The following is a 16120-nucleotide window of genomic DNA, read 5'->3' on the forward strand; positions in this document are numbered from 1 at the left end:
GCGCATCTTCCTATCACGCTCCAGTGCAGGAAGTAAGGTGGGCACATTGTCTTTGTAGCGTGGATCCAGCAGGGTGGCAACCCAGTAGTCCGCACAGGTTAAAATGTGGGCAACTCTGCTGTCGTTGCGCAGGCACTGCAGCATGTAGTCGCTCATGTGTGCCAGGCTGCCTAGGGGTAAGGACAAGCTGTCCTCTGTGGGAGGCGTATCGTCATCGTCCTGCCTTTCCCCCCAGCCACGCACCAGTGATGGACCCGAGCTGCGTTGGGTGCCACCCCGCTGTGACCATGCTTCATCCTCATCCTCCTCCACCTCCTCCTCATCCTCGTCCTCCTCGTCCTCCAGTAGTGGGCCCTGGCTGGCCACATTTGTACCTGGCCTCTGCTGTTGCCAAAAACCTCCCTCTGAGTCACTTCGAAGAGACTGGCCTGAAAGTGCTAAAAATGACCCCTCTTCCTCCTCCTCCTCCTCCTCCTCCTGGGCCACCTCCTCTTCCATCATCGCCCTAAGTGTTTTCTCAAGGAGACATAGAAGTGGTATTGTAACGCTGATAACGGTGTCATCGCCACTGGCCATGTTGGTGGAGTACTCGAAACAGCGCAACAGGGCACACAGGTCTCGCATGGAGGCCCAGTCATTGGTGGTGAAGTGGTGCTGTTCTGTAGTGCGACTGACCCGTGCGTGCTGCAGCTGAAACTCCACTATGGCCTGCTGCTGCTCGCACAGTCTGTCCAGCATGTGCAAGGTGGAGTTCCACCTGGTGGGCACGTCGCATATGAGGCGGTGAGCGGGAAGGCCGAAGTTACGCTGTAGCGCAGACAGGCGAGCAGCAGCAGGATGTGAACGCCGGAAGCGCGAACAGACGGCCCGCACTTTATGCAGCAGCTCTGACATGTCGGGGTAGTTGTGAATGAACTTCTGCACCACCAAATTCAGCACATGCGCCAAGCAAGGGATGTGCGTCAAATTGGCTAGTCCCAGAGCTGCAACGAGATTTCGCCCATTATCACACACCACCAGGCCGGGCTTGAGGCTCACCGGCAGCAACCACTCGTCGGTCTGTTGTTCAATACCCCGCCACAACTCCTGTGCGGTGTGGGGCCTGTCCCCCAAACATATGAGTTTCAGAATGGCCTGCTGACGTTTACCCCGGGCTGTGCTGAAGTTGGTGGTGAAGGTGTGTGGCTGACTGGATGAGCAGGTGGAAGAAGAGGAGGAGGAAGCCGAGAAGGAGGAGGTGGCAACAGGAGGCAAAGAATGTTGCCCTGCGATCCTTGGCGGCGGAAGGACGTGCGCCAAACAGCTCTCCGCCTGGGGCCCAGCTGCCACTACATTTACCCAGTGTGCAGTTAGGGAGATATAGCGTCCCTGGCCGTGCTTACTGGTCCACGTATCTGTGGTTAGGTGGACCTTGCTACAGATGGCGTTGCGCAGTGCACACTTGATTTTATCGGATACTTGGTTGTGCAGGGAAGGCACGGCTCTCTTGGAGAATTAGTGCCGGCTGGGAACAACATACTGTGGGACAGCAAGCGACATGAGCTGTTTGAAGCTGTCTGTGTCCACCAGCCTAAATGACAGCATTTCATAGGCCAGTAGTTTAGAAATGCTGGCATTCAGGGCCAGGGATCGAGGGTGGCTAGGTGGGAATTTACGCTTTCTATCAAATGTTTGTGAGATGGAGAGCTGAACGCTGGCGTGTGACATGGTTGAGACGCTTGGTGACGGAGGTGGTGGTGGTGGTGTTGGTGGTACATCCCCTGTTTGCTGGGCGGCAGGTGCCAACGTTCCTCCAGAGGCGGAGGAAGAGGCCGAGGCGGCAGCAGCAGAATAGGCCGAGGCGGCAGCAGCAGAAGAGGTAGCAGGGGGAGCCTGAGTGACTTCCTTGGTTTTAAGGTGTTTACTCCACTGCAGTTCATGCTTTGCATGCAGGTGCCTGGTCATGCAGGTTGTGCTCAGGTTCAGAACGTTAATGCCTCGCTTCAGGCTCTGATGGCACAGCGTGCAAACCACTCGGGTCTTGTCGTCAGCACATTGTTTGAAGAAGTGCCATGCCAGGGAACTCCTTGAAGCTGCCTTTGGGGTGCTCGGTCCCAGATGGCGGCGGTCAGTAGCAGGCGGAGTCTCTTGGCGGCGGGTGTTCTGCTTTTGCCCACTGCTCCCTCTTTTGCTACGCTGTTGGCTCGGTCTCACCACTGCCTCTTCCTCCGAACTGTGAAAGTCAGTGGCACGACCTTCATTCCATGTGGGGTCTAGGACCTCATCGTCCCCTGCATCGTCTTCCACCCAGTCTTGATCCCTGACCTCCTGTTCAGTCTGCACACTGCAGAAAGACGCAGCAGTTGGCACCTGTGTTTCGTCATCATCAGAGACATGCTGAGGTGGTATTCCCATGTCCTCATCATCAGGAAACATAAGTGGTTGTGCGTCAGTGCATTCTATGTCTTTCACCGCTGGGGAAGGGCTAGGTGGATGCCCTTGGGAAACCCTGCCAGCGGAGTCTTCAAACAGCATAAGAGACTGCTGCATAACTTGAGGCTGAGACAGTTTCCCTGGTATGCATGGGGGTGATGTGACAGACTGATGGGGTTGGTTTTCAGGCGCCATCTGTGCGCTTTCTGCAGAAGACTGGGTGGGAGATAATGTGAACGTGCTGGATCCACTGTCGGCCACCCAATTGACTAATGCCTGTACCTGCTCAGGCCTTACCATCCTTAGAACGGCATTAGGCCCCACCATATATCGCTGTAAATTCTGGCGGCTACTGGGACCTGAGGTAGTTGGTACACTAGGACGTGTGGATGTGGCAGAACGGCCACGTCCTCTCCCAGCACCAGAGGGTCCACTAACACCACCACGACCATGTCCACGTCCGCGTCCCTTACTAGATGTTTTTCTCATTGTTATGGTTCACCACAACAACAAATATATTATTTGGCCCAATGTATTGTATTCAAATTCAGCGGGATATAAATTTGAGGCCTAGTATTTAGGCGCTGGGTGACCGGTATGGATTTAGTGACAGAATTAGACTTGGAAATGCACAGAAGCGTGTGTGTGAAGTTATTCTGAATGACCCTATGTGCACCTTGAATATTATATACCCTTTTTGGGATAGATTTCAAATAGCTCTGATATAGCAGGAACCACTAAATTATGAAATTGCTAAATTGGGAATTGTACTTCAACCCAGAACAAAAAATGTGCTTTGACGGACACTAAATAACTTTCCCAGCTACAACAGGACAGCGGTAACGAGAGATTTACCGGGATATAAATTTGAGGCCTAGTATTTAGGCGCTGGGTGACCGGTATGGATTTAGTGACAGAATTAGACTTGGAAATGCACAGTAGCGTGTGTGTGAAGTTATTCTGAATGACCCTATGTGCACCTTGAATATTATATACCCTTTTAGGGATAGATTTCAAATAGCTCTGATATAGCAGGAACCACTAAATTATGAAATTGCTAAATTGGGAATTGTACTTCAACCCAGAACAAAAAATGTGCTTTGACGGACACTAAATAACTTTCCCAGCTACAACAGGACAGCGGTAACGAGAGATTTAGCGGGATATAAATTTGAGGCCTAGTATTTAGGCGCTGGGTGACCGGTATGGATTTAGTGACAGAATTAGACTTGGAAATGCACAGTAGCGTGTGTGTGAAGTTATTCTGAATGACCCTATGTGCACCTTGAATATTATATACCCTTTTAGGGATAGATTTCAAATAGCTCTGATATAGCAGGAACCACTAAATTATGAAATTGCTAAATTGGGAATTGTACTTCAACCCAGAACAAAAAATGTGCTTTGACGGACACTAAATAACTTTCCCAGCTACAACAGGACAGCGGTAACGAGAGATTTAGCGGGATATAAATTTGAGGCCTAGTATTTAGGCGCTGGGTGACCGGTATGGATTTAGTGACAGAATTAGACTTGGAAATGCACAGAAGCGTGTGTGTGAAGTTATTCTGAATGACCCTATGTGCACCTTGAATATTATATACCCTTTTTGGGATAGATTTCAAATAGCTCTGATATAGCAGGAACCACTAAATTATGAAATTGCTAAATTGGGAATTGTACTTCAACCCAGAACAAAAAATGTGCTTTGACGGACACTAAATAACTTTCCCAGCTACAACAGGACAGCGGTAACGAGAGATTTAGCGGGATATAAATTTGAGGCCTAGTATTTAGGCGCTGGGTGACCGGTATGGATTTAGTGACAGAATTAGACTTGGAAATGCACAGTAGCGTGTGTGTGAAGTTATTCTGAATGACCCTATGTGCACCTTGAATATTATATACCCTTTTAGGGATAGATTTCAAATAGCTCTGATATAGCAGGAACCACTAAATTATGAAATTGCTAAATTGGGAATTGTACTTCAACCCAGAACAAAAAATGTGCTTTGACGGACACTAAATAACTTTCCCAGCTACAACAGGACAGCGGTAACGAGAGATTTAGCGGGATATAAATTTGAGGCCTAGTATTTAGGCGCTGGGTGACCGGTATGGATTTAGTGACAGAATTAGACTTGGAAATGCACAGTAGCGTGTGTGTGAAGTTATTCTGAATGACCCTATGTGCACCTTGAATATTATATACCCTTTTAGGGATAGATTTCAAATAGCTCTGATATAGCAGGAACCACTAAATTATGAAATTGCTAAATTGGGAATTGTACTTCAACCCAGAACAAAAAATGTGCTTTGACGGACACTAAATAACTTTCCCAGCTACAACAGGACAGCGGTAACGAGAGATTTAGCGGGATATAAATTTGAGGCCTAGTATTTAGGCGCTGGGTGACCGGTATGGATTTAGTGACAGAATTAGACTTGGAAATGCACAGTAGCGTGTGTGTGAAGTTATTCTGAATGACCCTATGTGCACCTTGAATATTATATACCCTTTTAGGGATAGATTTCAAATAGCTCTGATATAGCAGGAACCACTAAATTATGAAATTTCTAAATTGGGAATTGTACTTCAACCCAGAACAAAAAATGTGCTTTGACGGACACTAAATAACTTTCCCAGCTACAACAGGACAGCGGTAACGAGAGATTTAGCGGGATATAAATTTGAGGCCTAGTATTTAGGCGCTGTGTGACCGGTATGGATTTAGTGACAGAATTAGACTTGGAAATGCACAGTAGCGTGTGTGTGAAGTTATTCTGAATGACCCTATGTGCACCTTGAATATTATATACCCTTTTTGGGATAGATTTCAAATAGCTCTGATATAGCAGGAACCACTAAATTATGAAATTGCTAAATTGGGAATTGTACTTCAACCCAGAACAAAAAATGTGCTTTGACGGACACTAAATAACTTTTCCAGCTACAACAGGACAGCGGTAACGAGAGATTTAGCGGGATATAAATTTGAGGCCTAGTATTTAGGCGCTGGGTGACCGGTATGGATTTAGTGACAGAATTAGACTTGGAAATGCACAGTAGCGTGTGTGTGAAGTTATTCTGAATGACCCTATGTGCACCTTGAATATTATATACCCTTTTTGGGATAGATTTCAAATAGCTCTGATATAGCAGGAACCACTAAATTATGAAATTGCTAAATTGGGAATTGTACTTCAACCCAGAACAAAAAATGTGCTTTGACGGACACTAAATAACTTTTCCAGCTACAACAGGACAGCGGTAACGAGAGATTTAGCGGGAAATAAATTTGAGGCCTAGTATTTAGGCGCTGGGTGACCGGTATGGATTTAGTGACAGAATTAGACTTGGAAATGCACAGTAGCGTGTGTGTGAAGTTATTCTGAATGACCCTATGTGCACCTTGAATATTATATACCCTTTTTGGGATAGATTTCAAATAGCTCTGATATAGCAGGAACCACTAAATTATGAAATTGCTAAATTGGGAATTGTACTTCAACCCAGAACAAAAAATGTGCTTTGACGGACACTAAATAACTTTTCCAGCTACAACAGGACAGCGGTAACGAGAGATTTAGCGGGATATAAATTTGAGGCCTAGTATTTAGGCGCTGGGTGACCGGTATGGATTTAGTGACAGAATTAGACTTGGAAATGCACAGTAGCGTGTGTGTGAAGTTATTCTGAATGACCCTATGTGCACCTTGAATATTATATACCCTTTTAGGGATAGATTTCAAATAGCTCTGATATAGCAGGAACCACTAAATTATGAAATTGCTAAATTGGGAATTGTACTTCAACCCAGAACAAAAAATGTGCTTTGACGGACACTAAATAACTTTCCCAGCCACAACAGGACAGCGGTAACGAGAGATTTAGCGGGATATAAATTTGAGGCCTAGTATTTAGGCGCTGGGTGACCGGTATGGATTTAGTGACAGAATTAGACTGGGATATGGCCAAAAAATAACCACACTATTGCTGGTTAAATGCACTTGGTGACGGGCGCAGCTTGCCCCTGATGTAGTATATGGCCAAAAAATGAACAGACTATTGCTGGTTAAATGCACTTGGTGTCACAGCTTGACCAACCACACTACTGAGGGTTAAATGCACTTGGTGACGGGCGCAGCTTGCCCCTGATGTAGTATATGGCCAAAAAATGAACAGACTATTGCTGGTTAAATGCACTTGGTGTGACAGCTTCACCCTGATGTAGGCTTTAGCCAAAAAACAACCACACCATTGAGGGTTAAATGCACTTGGTGACAGGCGCAGCTTGCCCCTGATTTAGTATATGGCCAAAAAATGAACAGACTATTGCTGGCTAAATGCACTTGGTGTGACAGCTTCACCCTGATGTAGGCTTTAGCCAAAAAACAACCACACCATTGAGGGTTAAATGCACTTGGTGACAGGCGCAGCTTGCCCCTGATTTAGTATATGGCCAAAAAATGAACAGACTATTGCTGGTTAAATGCACTTGGTGTGACAGCTTCACCCTGATGTAGGATTTAGCCAAAAAACAACCACACCATTGAGGGTTAAATGCACTTGGTCGCAGCTTGGATGCACTTGGTCGCAGCACCGCACAAGACACAAAATGGCCGCCGATCACCCCATAAAAAAGTGACTGACAAACGGTCTGGGCAGCCTAAAAACAGTGAGTGAGCATTTGAGTATCAGCAGCTCAATGATGCACAGCTGCAGATCGATCGATTAATCAAGTGAAGTCCTTTGGAGGAGTTAATCTGCCTAATCTCGCCCTACTGTCGCATCCGCAACCTCTCCCTACGCTAATCAGAGCAGAGTGACGGGCGGCGCTATGTGACTCCAGCTTAAATAGAGGCTGGGTCACATGGTGCTCTGGCCAATCACAGCCATGCCAATAGTAGGCATGGCTGTGACGGCCTCTTGGGGCAAGTAGTATGACGCTTGTTGATTGGCTGCTTTGCAGCCTTTCAAAAAGCGCCAAGAAAGCGTCACAAAAGCGCCAAGAAAGCGACGAACACCGAACCCGAACCCGGACTTTTACGAAAATGTCCGGGTTCGGGTCCGTGTCACGGACACCCCAAAATTCGGTACGAACCCGAACTATACAGTTCGAGTTCGCTCATCCCTAGTAGTGATGATAAATAACAATACAGGACTTTTAAGATGTTATTGGAATGAGTAATAAAAAATTACAGGGAATGTCACTGCAGTATTTTGGATGAGGAAACGTTATACAGAAGAGGACCTGCGGACGCTTTGTTTAATCTAGATAACTTCAGATGATGTCCACTATCCATTTGGATATCTTCCCTATCAACTTTCAATGTTCTTTTATTCGCACTTTCGACTACCGGTAACGGGGAATCATTGTTCGATTTCAGAGAGGGAGCCTGATAAATGGCTACGGCTACTACTTCAAAGCATGAGCTGCGGGCCTGCAGGTGAGCTGACCCTGTAAACTATTTGAGTTGCAGGCCTGCAGGTGAGTTGACCTTGTAAAAGATTTTAGTTGCAGGCCTGCTGGTGAACTGACCCTGTAAAACATTATATGCGAGGGCCTGCAGCTGAGCTGACCATCTAAAAAATTCTATGCGAGGGCCTGCATGTGAGCGGACCCTGTATAAGATTTGAGTTGTGGGCCTGCATGTAAGCTGACCCAGTAAATGATTTGAGTTGCGGGTCTGCAGCTGAGCTGACCCTATAAAAGATTTGAGTTGCGGGCCTGCATGTGAGTAACCCAGTAAAAGATTCTAGGTGCGGGCCTGCTGGTGAGCTGAGGTTGAACCGACAAACCCAACTTGATTTTGATGGCTGCATTAATCTGCAGGTGACTGTCATACAGCTCTACAAATTTGTTTCCATCTGCATCTTTCTCAACAATCTGTGGCCTTAGTCTTTTATCCAGACTCCATCATTGTGCCACTATGTGGCCTCCTCATGCTGTCATCTACACACCATGTCACCTTGCCACTCATTTTTATCACCTTGCTGCTGCTGATGCTGCTTAAAAGGCCTTAAACTGATCACCAGGCCCAAAATTTAATTAAGGCTTTGGAATCGATAAACCCAACTTGCTTTTGTGGGCTGCATCAGTGGCGTAGCTAGAAATGACTGGGCCCCACAGCAAATTTTTGATTGGGACTCCTTCCTACAGTATTTCTTTGCGACCCCTTCCCTTCATGCCGCTCCCATTCCTGTGGCTAGTAAAGGTCTCTCTCTCAGACCAGTGCCGGCAGCTGTTCCATCAGTTTTTTTTTTATTCTATATTTTTCAAATATTTTAAATCATACATAGTCTCCATTACAAGCCAATATTCCAAACGTAAGGTAAATTACAACATTCCATCATATAACAAAAACAAGTGTCTGCCAGAGTAGTATTCCTATGTACGCTTGAACTCCATACTCAGTACTGTGTAATACTATTCCCCCTGTCCCCACCTCCCAAATAGGAAAACCTCCCTAGCCTCCCCCACCCAACTCTCCGCCCTCCCTCCTCCCTTCCCGCCCCTTGCCATCCCTCCCCTCTCATTCTTCCCCACCTCTCCTAGGTTGCACCCCCACGTAGCACTCTTTATAATAAGTCCTCATATTCTTGAGACTCCTGAAACTGTATCCACATCTCCCATGTGGTTAAGTAGGCCTCCTGTGTGTTCTGACAGTATGCTGTTAAGTTTTCCATATACATAAACTCATTATTTTTTTGTATCCATTACTTACTTCTAGGTGCATTCTTTTGTTTCCCTAACTGTGGTATACATGCTCACTATTATCAAAAAGCGTAGCGTAGTAAGGAATGTTTGTACACCTTCACTCACTTATGTTGCCATAAAAATAATGCTGGATTGGGCTGTATGTCTAACTTACATATCACATTACTCACTGTCTCCCAAAAAGCAGTCAAACCCGGACAAGCCCAAAAAATATGTAGCATCGTGCCCTCCGCCTCATTGCACCTCCAACAGGCCGAACTTATCTCTGCATTTATTTCTTGAACTCGTTTTGGTACTCTGTATCAGCATGAAATAATTTTATATCCTGCTTCTTGCGTCCACGAGCTTATACAGGACTGGTGCACTAACTTAAAAATTCTTGACCATTGTTTATCAGATATCACCATTTGAAGGTCCCTCTCCCATTTGCGTGCGAATAAAGGGATATCTGATTTCTCTGAGTTGATCAACAACTCGTATGTTACTGAGAGTTTGCGTCTCAGAATTTGTCGGGTGTTCTACAAAAACTTTCTTTAGGCAGCAAAGATCTTAAATAATAGCCTAATTGCAAGCTACGACATGCCCTTAAATGCCTCTCTGACTCTCCCACAATGGGTGCTTCCTGCATCCACCCTTGCTCTGACCTAAAATGAATCACCCTGAACCTCCCTAATTTTACCTCTGCTCGAAAAAAACGGGTCTTCGACTCATGGGGAAAATGCTGGGTTGCCGAGGATAGGAAAGAGAGCTGAGTTATAAGGTAACATATATTCTCTCACCCTCTTCTCTGAACATAGCTCTAGGGAGGGGCGTACAGTTACATGTTTTTAAGTTCTCTAATATCTTCTGGTCTACACCAGGAGGGACATTGAAGAGGGATGTTGCTACTGGCTTGTTTGATTATTACCCACAGTTTGCAAAGAGCTTGCTGACACCAATCCAAAATTCTTGTTAGGTGGGGTGCTATATAGTAGCTTTTAATGTCTGGTATTCCTAGCCCTCCCTTAGTTTTTGGTAAACATAGATTTTGTCTCTTTAGCCGAGCTGGTTTTCCCCCCTAGATAAAGTGATATTGAAGGGCGTCTAAAGTCCCAAAATAGTCTTGGGGGATCTTTATAGGAATGCACTGAAACAGGTACAGTATTCTATGAAGAATTGTCATTTTAAAGATAGTACACCTCGCGAACCAGGAGAATGGGGTTTGCAACCACCTGGTGCATCATTTCTCTACCAAAGCTATCAAGGGTATAAAGTTAAGCTTATATAAATTGTTTAGATTGGCTGAGATTATTATCCCCAAGTGTTTTGAAGCATTTCTACAACACTTAAAATCCAAAGCTATTCTTCAGCAGCTTCACCACTTTCTTAGTGAGTAAGATATTCAAAGCCTCTGACTTTTGGCGATTAATCTTAAAATTAGACAGGCATACAAAGGATTCCAATTCCTTCACTAAGGCTGGAAGCAATATCTGTGGCTCTGTAATATAGAACACCAAGTCAGCCGCATAGGCTGCGACTTTGTGTTCATACTCTGCAGTTTTAACTCCTCTCAAATCCATATTCGATCTAATTTTACATAGAAATTAGGGTTCAGCGAACCCAAACTGTAAAGTTCGGGTTAGTACCAAACTTTCGGATTTTTGGACCCCGGACCCGAACCCGAACATTTCAGTAAAAGTTCGGGTTCAGGTTCGGTGTTTGGCGCTTTCTTGGCACTTTTTGAAAGTCAATCAACAAACGATTAACTGTCTGACCTTAGAAGCCATAACAGCCATGCCTACTAATGGCATGGCTGTGATTGGCCAGAGCAGCATGTGACCCAGGATCTATATAAGCTTGAGTCACGTAGCGCTGCACGTCACTCTGCTGTTACAACTGTAGGGAGAGGATGCTGCTGGACTTGTGATTTCAGGGAGAGAATAGGAGAGAATCTAACTCAGCGATCTATATAGAAATAGTTGTGTGCGTGCAGGGCACAATCGTTTTACCCTACCCTGAGCCCATTGACAAAAAAAACAAAAAACTTTGATAATTCTGTTAGTTAGGTGGGTGGCGGCGGAGGCCATTTTATGCAAGCTCAGTGCACCAGCACTGCATCTGAGCTTTTGGGACATTGCAAATCACAATTTTTTGGGCAATCTACAACATCTGTATTAGTCTGTATGCAATTTAAGCTAGAAATACACCCATCATTTTCTGGGGTTTTAAAAACACACTTTTTAGTCAAAAAACTGTATTTTCCTAATATGCAAGTGTTAAATGCAAGTTTAATATATACAGCTTTCATATACTGTTACCAAAAAAACACTTTTTTGGCAATCTACAACATCTGGATTAGTCAGTGTGCAATTTAAGCTAGAAATACACCCATCATTTTCTGGGGTTTGAAAAACACACTTTTTTGACAAAAAACAGTATTTTCAGGCCTTGCAGCATCAGCACATGTGAAATTACAGACATATATACTGTTGTCAAATTCAGTTGTTAAACAAACACTCGTTTGGGCAACAAAAAAAAAATTGTTGGCAGCCTTTGATGCAGATGTCATTGTGAGATACACTCTTAATACTTTTGGTTAGATTCTGAGATTTTAAATACCACCATTTGGTGCACCAATATTGAATTCAGGCCTACACTGGTTCAGGCTGTGTGAGATACATCCTCTACCTACAGGGGTTTGATTCAGGCATTTGAAGTACAGCTATTTTGGTCAAAGAAATCTTTGATTCCAGCCTACACTGGTTCAGACCGTGTGAGATACACCCTCTACATATACGGGTTTGATTCAGGCATTTGAAATAGTCATTTTAGGCAAATAAATATTTAATTTAGGCCTACACTGGTTCAGGACGTGTGAAATACACCATCTACATACAGGGGGTTGATTCAGCCATTTGAAATACAGCCATTTTGGGCAAAGAAATATTTAATTCAGGCCTACACTGGTTCAGACAGTGTGAGATACACCCTCTACATACAGGGGTTTGATTCAGGCATTTGAAATACAGCCATTTGGTGCACCAATATTGAATTCAGGCCCACACTGGTTCAGACCATGTGAGATACACCCTCTGCATACAGGGGTTTGTTTAAGGCATTTGAAATGCAGCCATTTTGGGCAAAGAAATATTTAATTCAGGCCTACACTGGTTCAGACAGTGTGAGATACACCCTCTACATACAGGGGTTTTATTCAGCCATTTGAAATACAGCCATTTTGGGCAAATAAATCTTTAATTCAGGCCTACACTGACTCAGGCCGTGTGAGATACACCCTCTACATACAGGGGTTTGATTTAGGCATTTGAAATACCGCCATTTGGTGCACCAATATTTAATTCAGGCCTACACTGGTGTCTCCATAGCTTGAGCAGCTCTGGATCTGCATTTTTTCTGCAGATTCTTTCTGGTGTTCTTCCACTAGTGAGCACCTAATACTCTGCTCTCTGCTTGCAACTTTATCCACCTTTCTTTCTGAACTTGTGGTTCTGGATTTCTCTGCTGTTGGAAGTTGTGGACTTCTTTACCTTGGCTTTTGATGGTGATAACATCTTGTTGAGCAAAATGTTTATAGAAAACCGGCATCTCCCATATGTCTTCCTGTTCACTAGGATCTTCTCTGATAGGCAGACGGGATAAGGCATCTGCATTTTCATTTGACTTGCCTGTTCTGTACTTGACCATGAAGTTGTAGTTGGCAAGACGTGAGGCCCATCTTTGTTCTAAGGCTCCTAACTTGGCTGTGTTTAGGTGCGCCAGTGGGTTGTTATCAGTGTAGGCCACAAATGGGGTTGCTGCGAGGTAGTCTTTAGATTTTTCAGTGACAGCCCACACAAGTGCGAGGAATTCCAGCTTGAAGGAACTGTAGTTCTGGTCATTTCGGCTCCTCTAAGAGATCTGCTAGAATAAGCAATTACTCTCTCCTTACCTTCTTGCAGTTGAGACAAGACAGCTCCCAGGCCTTTATTACTGGGATCAGTGTAGAGATGGAATGGCTGTTAGTAATCTGGATAGCCTAAGACAGGTGTTTCGGTCGACTTTTTCTTCAGGAGTTGGAAAGTGATATCTCTGTATTCATTCCATTCGATTGGTATCTGGGCTTTCTGGTACTTCGTAGGCTGTCTTCTCAGGAGTTCTTGTATCGGCTCAGCAAACTGGGCGAAGTAAGGGATAAAACATCTGTAGTATACTGCACAACTAAGAACACTTATCAGCTCTTTTACTGTGGTAGGAGTAGGCCAAATCCAGACTGCGGCTATCTTCTCTGAATCTGGCTTGACACCTTCAGAACTGACAATATGTCCCAGGTACTTGACTTCTGGTTTCAGTAGGTAGCACTTAGGACGTTTGATTTTGAGTCCATGTGTAACATCCCAGAGTATGTTACTAAACTCTGGTTCCCTGCTACAACATGTCAGGTGTATATTTATTGTCATCTTGTGCAATCTAACATCCTGTATATACATTTCCTAAGCCTGTTCTATGTATTTTGCTGTAATTTCCATGTGCACCAGCAGGTGGCAGCAATATGTTCAGCAGACCATAGGCAGTTTAGTATACCTAGACTGGAATAGTTTATTACAGTCTAGTCTCCCCTGATTGAGCAGAAGTGGGCTGTTCCCATGTCCTGTCTCATGAGGAGGAGAAGGAAGTTAGTTAGTGTACCAGCCCCCCTGCTAGGGGTAGGCTGTGTTGGTAGGAGCTCCCAGAACCAGGGATCCCAACCTAGGATCCAGCCTTGGCTGAGGCCAAGGATCACTCTTCCCAGCCTGAGTAATCTACCTCAGCTGGTGACAAGCAAGCAACACCTCCAGAACTACAGATCTCCAGGAAGAAAACCATTCCCTGCGAGCAGTCCTGTGAGTACTTATCCAGAGTCCAGGAGAAGCCAAATTCCTCCTCAGCTAATCAGGCCCACATCAAGCAGAAGACAGACAGAGCAGAAGATAGATACCTGCCAGATTCACTAGGCATATGACAAGAAGCAGAATATACAGTATATAGATTCCTGCCCATATTGCCAATACCTGCTGGGACCTAAAGACTAAAGCTGTAACTCGTATGGATTTCTGTAGCCCTTCAGTAAAGACAAGTTGGATTATATCTCCTGTCTGGATCTCAATCATTCCTCAATTATTCCTATTAACAACACTCAATTTATTGCAAGTGAGCCAGGATCCAGGAGTCCAGCTGTACCAAGGTAGGAGACACCGCTGACACTACCATATCTGCTATACAGATACATTATCCCCCTCTGGTACGTGAGTTATAACATCTTAAAGGGCCCTGCTACAGTACCTGCGCAAGATACAATTGGCGTCACAAACTACTCCACTTATATCCTGACCCACTGCATAGCTGACCCACTGTACCATGGTCCTGCTCATTGCACATGCTTGATGAGGACTTGAAAAACTTCTGCAAGATGTTTTAAGTGGTCTTCATAGGATTTAGAGTAGATGATGACATCATCCAGGTATAACAAGACCGTTTCTTGTGGCCTAAACAGCATTCCATTAGTCTTTGGAAAGCTCCAGATGCATTGCAAAGTCCAAACTGCATATAGTTAAATTTAAATAGGCCCATAGGGGTTGTAAATGCAGTTTTTTTTCACGATCTTCATAAGACATGGGTACCTGCCAGTACCCACTGGTTAAATCCAGAGTAGAAAAGTAAGCTGAGGACCCTAATGCTGTCAAGGACTCCTTGATTCTTGGTAAAGGATAGGCATCCTTGTGGGTAATTTTATTAATCTTCCTGTAGTCCACACAAAACCGAATATAACCATCTTTCTTTAGGACAAGGTCTAGAAGTGCAGCTTATGGACTATGGCTGTCTTTGATGATTTTTGAATCCTTCATCTCCTGGATCATTTTTTTCACAGATTGGTACATAGTTGGTGGTATAGGTCGTTACCTTTCTTTAATTGGAGGGTGTGAACCAGTAGGGATGTGTGCTGAAGGCTTGATGATGTTCCTTTACCATTTTTAAGACTCCTTCAATTTGTTCCTCAGGTGTAGAAGTATCTCCCACATTGAGTTCTGTCCACCATGATGTATTTGTAGTATGATCTTAAATATTCAGCTTCTGAGCAGACTGTTCAGTCGTAGCTGCAGGTACACTGATAATAACTTGAAAAGTGACTTTGACTACTGAGCAACAGGGCAGTGCTTGGCCAAAGTTACACTGCTACTACTTAAATTCAGGAGACAAATTGGAACTTTACCTTGAGAAAAAGTAGTAGAGATGAGTGAACCCGAACTGTAAATTTTTAAAGTTTTTGGACCTCGGACCCGTACCTGAAAATTTCAGTAAAAGTTTGGTTTCCGTGTTTGGCTATTTTATTGGGGCTTTTTGAAAGGCTGCAGAGCAGCCAATCAACAAGCGTTTAACTCTGTGCCCTTAGAAGCCATCACAGCCATGTTTACTAATGGCATGTCTGTTATTGGCCAGTGCAGCGTGTGACCCAGCCTCTATATAAGCTGGAGTCACGTAGCGCTGCACGTCACTCTGCTCTGATTAGTGTAGGGATAGGATGCTGCTGCTGTGAGGGAGAGAATAGGGCAGAATCTTTAATCAGAAGTCCTTGTTAACTCAGCGATCTACCTAGATTTTGTTTTGTGGGTGCAGTGGACAATCTTTTTACCCTGCCGTGAGCCCAGTGACCCAGAAAAATAACTTTTATTCGTCTGTTAGAAAGGTGGGCAGCGGCCATTTTATGCAAGTTCTGTGCAACAGCAAAGCATATGTGCATTTGTGACAGTCAAATAGAAGCTTGAACTACTGCAATTATATTCTGGGTTTAAAAAAAATCACCCATTTTTGGCAAGACCCTACACCTGTGTAATTTAAGCTAGAAATACAGCAATAATTTTCTGGGTTTTAAAAAAACACCCTTTTTGGGCAAAATACTCAATTTTACAGCCCTTGCTGCATCCGTCAGTGTAAAATTCAAGCGTTATATACTGCTGTCATATACTGTTATA

This window comes from Bufo gargarizans, chromosome 8, assembly GCF_014858855.1.
Source record: "Bufo gargarizans isolate SCDJY-AF-19 chromosome 8, ASM1485885v1, whole genome shotgun sequence".
Classification (NCBI taxonomy): Eukaryota; Metazoa; Chordata; class Amphibia; order Anura; family Bufonidae; genus Bufo; species Bufo gargarizans.